This window comes from Chenopodium album, chromosome 11, assembly GCF_948465745.1.
Source record: "Chenopodium album chromosome 11, dcCheAlbu1.1, whole genome shotgun sequence".
NCBI lineage: Eukaryota > Viridiplantae > Streptophyta > Magnoliopsida > Caryophyllales > Amaranthaceae > Chenopodium > Chenopodium album.
In genome coordinates, this window is record NC_137844.1 from 14,426,431 (window position 1) to 14,432,220 (window position 5,790).

The window sequence follows — 5,790 nt, forward strand, 5'->3', positions numbered from 1 at the left end:
TTTTATTTTTGGTGTGTTTAGTATAGTTTTATTGCTAACTAGTTAGATTTATTGCTTTGAAAAGAAAAAATACAAAAAAATTAGAAAAATATAAAAAAGTACAAAAATACGATCCAATGAATGATAAATCATGCTTATCTATGCCCCATACATACATAAAATTATTTTGATTCTTGGTATATGATGATGAGTATTGTGGATAGGTTAGTCATGATTTGATATTTGATTGCTTGGATGTCTTAACATGAGTCAATTTTGCCAAACTACTTGTGAATATAGTGCTTTACTAGTTGATTTGGTTAGGAATGTGTGTTAGTTCCTGGTATGTCAATGAATTTGAGTGTTGGTTTGCAACTTTTAGTAGTGTTTATATGACTCATTATTATGCACATTGAGGAGGATGATGGCATTGTTCTTTTCGGTGGCCTTCAGAGAAAATTAGATACATTGGTTCCCTTCTTGCTACCTATGTTGTTGCCTTGACTTTTTTGTTGTTTATTAGCCATATTACAAGCCGATTTTGCCCCATTGGTTACTAGTCCCAAGCTTGGCTTGGGGGAGCTATTAGTGAGTGAGGTGAGGGAGTTTGTGGTGGTGTTGAGAAGTTGTTTGTTCTTGATTGTGGTTTATTTTTGATAATTTTGAGAGTTGAATTTTCTTGAAAAAAATAAAGCATGATATGATGTTGAAAAAAAAGAGAAGTTCAAGCAAAGAAAAAGAATGAAAAAAATATAAGTGAACTTCAAAAGAAAAAAAAAGAGAGCAAAAAGGAAAAGAAATTGAATAATGTTCAAATGTTCTAAGAGAGGGTTCAAAAGAACAAGAAATATTGAGTTTCAATTAGAAAAAAAGTGAAAGTGTTAATTATTTCAAAAGTTTGTTTGGTTCTTTCAAGTTCTTAATTATTATATTCTTATGAGCGAAATTGTAAGAGTTGGGAGTTGTTGATTGAATTGGATGTTTGGTGAACTTTCGGTTGAGTTGAGTAGTGTTGGAGATGGTTTATTTGGTCATTATCTATTTTGACCCTTTCCTCGTTTGTTAGGATTTTAGCTCCCTTAAGCACTTCCTTTCTCTCACATTTTCCCAAATATTTCCTACCTTTTTCCCGAGCCTTACATTACAAGCTTTAAAGACCTTCCTACCTTTGTGCATAGAGTTGTGTGAATGTGAAATTAGTTGCTTATCAATGCAAAGAATGATTTGATATATTCCGAGTCGACAATTTAGGTTAAGTGAATGTCTTTCAAACACACAAGTGTTGTGATTTGGGAGGGCATTGTTCACATAAAGGAGTTGGGACGGAGAGCGATCGAGTACATCTTTTACTCGCCACATAAATGTGAGTTGAGTGTGTGAGCACTAGTATTGAATTCAATATGCTTTTGTGGTTTGCTCTATTTGACAATTGTTAGGGAGGATGATTAGTTCGATGGATTTGATTGGTTGGCTTTGATGCATTCTTGTTAGATTTGCCTTGAATTGGTTATACTTGGTTTTGATTGATTTGAGGTGAAGTATGTTTTATTTGTTCATTGATGAGCTCTTTACTTTGGGACAAGCAAAGATTTATCTTTGAACCATATACTATGAATTAGCATACATAAAAAGAGGGCCAAAGACTTAATACAACATACCTGCAATTCCTTAGCTATATCTACCAATTAATCTATATTTTTGTTAGTAACCTATATGTTATGTACTTAAATAGTCACTTGCTGTTGAACCAACTTTAGACGAGACACATAACATAATTATATTGTTATACTTTTTGATGTGCTAACCACATTCAAATGAGCAAATTGACATAAAATGAGCAAGCTAAATTCAAATGAGCAAACTTAAATTAAAATGAGCAAACTAAACTGAAATAAAAATGATCAAACAATTCTTTGTTCATTTATCCGTCAAAAATTCACACAATTACAAAAAATACATTAAAGTACTCCGAAAATCATTGATGATTAGAAAAATTTACCAAAATTTCAAAAACCTCAACCAAAATGAGTAAAATTATATCAGAATCTCATAAAATTGCTCCATACAATTATCACATGATACAAACTACCAAAAATCACATCAAAACCAAAGTAAAATGCCAAAAATCATATAAATGACCATCATGAAACATAGAAAAATCATGAAATCATCTAGAAAAACCAAAAGAGAAATACTACAATCACTGAAAAAATTGATAAAGGGTACAAAAAAAAATCAATAAACTAGTACTTACATTCTTCGTTAATTAGTAACAATAGCTTCGGTTGAAACCATTTGATGAAGAATTCGCGATTTCTAGGGTTTCAACAAAATTCACAAAAACAGAACAACCTAAATCAGTCGAATTTGATGAAAATTGTCGTTGAGTTATTGAAGAGCTTATTTGAATCTAAATAACCTTGCTGAATTTGGTAAAGATGATGACCTTTTCAGGGATTTGCTTTGATAAACTAGAGAGATGACAGAGAGAATGATTTTCGAACTGCTAATTTCTTATAGAGGGAGGAAAAGAATGAAGTGTGTAACGGTACATGAAGTTGGGGTATAATGTATATACGTTCCTATAATTACCAATATGCCATTACTAGTGTCGAATTTTAAGTCATTAGATCTTATAAATTCAATGACCCAGATTTATTCTCACATATAAAGTGTTCTTATATAAGGGAGGGGATCTCACTAGAGCCTCTCCTTATATACTCTCTTCGTGTTTTAATAAGTATTATAATTTGACTTTTTTCACTATTCACATAGTGATTTTGACTTGATTAATTTACTAATATATAAGAAACAAATGTTATTGTATAATACATTGTTGGATTCATTATTATAATGTATACTTTCATAATATCATTTTTTATATAATCTCACTAACATATAATTAGATAAATTTATGGTCAAAGTCGTGTCTCGACATGCGTGTTTGGTCAAACTGTAACACTAATTAAAACACAGAGGGGGTATATATATATATATATATATATATATATTTGCCGAAAGTTATATATTTAAAGGGTCACATAAGATTATGATTTTTTTTAAAAGCGCCATGTAGGATTATGATTTTTAAAAATTAACTTGAATAAAATTAAACTTTTTTTTGAAGTAGAGCATATATTAATTAGGAGCATTCATTTCCACCAAAGTTAAGATGCTTTGTGAAAAGGAGTCCAAACGTACATATTCCAAGTTCACTCCTATATCCCACCTCGTGACAAGGTGAGCAACTAAATGCTCTCTTAACATGAGAAAGTAAGCAAACATCAAACCATCCTCTAGCATTACTAATATCATCATAGATGACAAAGATAGAAGCAAAACTACCACCATGGGAAGATATGCTTTTGATCACGTTCATGGCATCTGACTCAATCCAGACCCTCTTATACCCCATTCTTTGAGATAATAGCTGCGCATACCTGACAGCTTGGGCTTCTACACATTTTGGAAATAATGATGGACCTTTCTTTGTTGTTGTCAATAGGATCTTCCCATTCGCATCTCTGAAGACCACTCCTAAACCTGCCAGGCCTACCCGTGGGACGTGGGCATCAACATTACTCTTCACACAGCCTTTGGTTGGGCAAATCCAAGTACTACTACTACTATAATTTTGAGTTGCAATTGCACCTTTGTAAACACGAGTAGAGTACAAATTATAATCTGGGACAAGCCGCAAGCATCACAAAGTTCGTTTGATAATTCAGTGCCAAGAAGCCCATAATAGAGCAGCCATCGCACTTAAATTAGATCCCTAGCACTGCACTTGCTATTGAGCAAACCCTAGAGTACAATAAAAGTATCAGTTGGGGTATTCACATAATTGTCTTTGGGGGAGCAATGGTTCCAGATTGCAGTAGTTGCTTCACATTCAATTAAGGAGTGTATAACAGACTCTCTAGTAGCCCCACAGATCGTGCAAGAAGCATAATTGATAATGTGGTGTTGGAAGAGTCTTTGTTTGACAAAAAGGTTTCCTTTGACCGCACTCAAATCATATTTAAAAACTAATCATTATCGTTAATAATTGATATCATTATTATTATATTTTACTAAAACTAAACGTATAAGCAAGGGCTTATTTTAACCAATGATAAAAGAGATTTGTATTTTATTTTTTAATTTTAAAAATACAATCTCCACGTAAGCAAAATTAATGAATGAGATTTGAGAATTGAATTTTAAATTTAAAAACAACGAATAGTGATTTAGGATTTAAATTATTTAAAAATAAAAAATTATCTTTTCACATAAAAAATAATCCTACAAATGACATAACATTTTAAAATTAATTTATTTTTAGTAAAAATTAATATGTAACTTACAATCATGAATTAGTTCGCATCATAAATTACATTAAAATAAAATTAAAACTTAGACTTTTTGAAAAGGAAATAGCAATTTAATTAAATTTTTTTTTTGTCTGAACTGTTAAATAATAAAATGAATCAAATAATTAAAAAAAAAAAATTCTTAGAGTCTAAGAAATATACAGAGTACTTTTTTTTTTATTTTTTATTTTAGAGATTTATGTTTTATAAAAGGGAAAGAGAAAAGTAAAACTACAATTTTTTCCATATTTTATTGGTTGTAAAGACAACTTTAATATCTAAAGATACGTTGGATGTATATCAATAAAAGAAACTTGTCACATATAAGTAGCAGAAATTGAGCATGTAGAATTTCCATTAGGCCATGTTTGGAAACACTGCTTTCATTTCAAATTCTATATTCCTATTTCGAAAATTGAAATCCTTGATTTCAATTACAAATTACTTGTGTGGGAAATCAATAATTCTAAATTCATAATTTTAAAGTAACCATAGTGTTTGGCAATACTTTGGAATTTTAATAGCAAAACTAACTAATTTAACTAATAATTCGTGTAAAAAAACAACAATTTTTTTAATAACCACAGCAATAACCTTCATCATCATCAATTCCAAATATTTTACTCACATGTTATCACAAAAATAATTAATCATATCCAGAAACGAGATTTTTTAGCCCCAAACCCACTGCTATACATGGGATCGGAATCAATTCAACGATTCCATTAGCCCGTCGTCAATAAAGGAGAAGGTGGTGGAGGAAAGAATGGAGACTCATAAAATTTTAAGAGAGGAGAGAGAAAGATAGTTTTTTTCATCCCAAGGCGTAGAAGTTGGCGATTGCATCCCAAGGCGTGGGTAGTGGAATTTCACTTGTGAGCTACTCAAGGAGGCGTAGGGGCTCACGACAGGACTCTCAAGGTGTGGAAACTGTTAAACTATTAGACGTCTCAAGGCGTGAAAAATCATCATTCAGAAGACTGCTCAAGACAAAGGAGTCTACGACATGTTGCCCGAGGCGAGGAAATTTGTCATCATTCATTTGTGAGTTGCTCAAGGCGCAGAAGCTCATGATAAGAATTCCCAAGGCGTGGAAAACCATCATCCAATGGATCGCTCGAGACGTAGTGGTTCACAGTAAGAATTCCCAAGGCGTGGAAGACCGTCATTCAGTGAATCGCTCAAGACGTGGTGCTTCGCGGTTGAATTCCCAAGGCGTGGAAGATTGTAGTCCAGTGGATTGCTCGAGGTGTAGTGGTTCGCGATAGAATTCCCGAGACGTGGAAGGACGTCACAGCAAAACTGAAGATGACTACAAGCAGAGTCACCTTCGACGATGGAAAGTTGTCATAAAAGCGGAAGATGGCTACAAGTAGAGTTATCTTCAACTATGTTCCCTGGCTTGCGGAAGGTGGTCACAAAACAGCAGAAGATCGCTACAAGCAGAGCAATCTTCGAT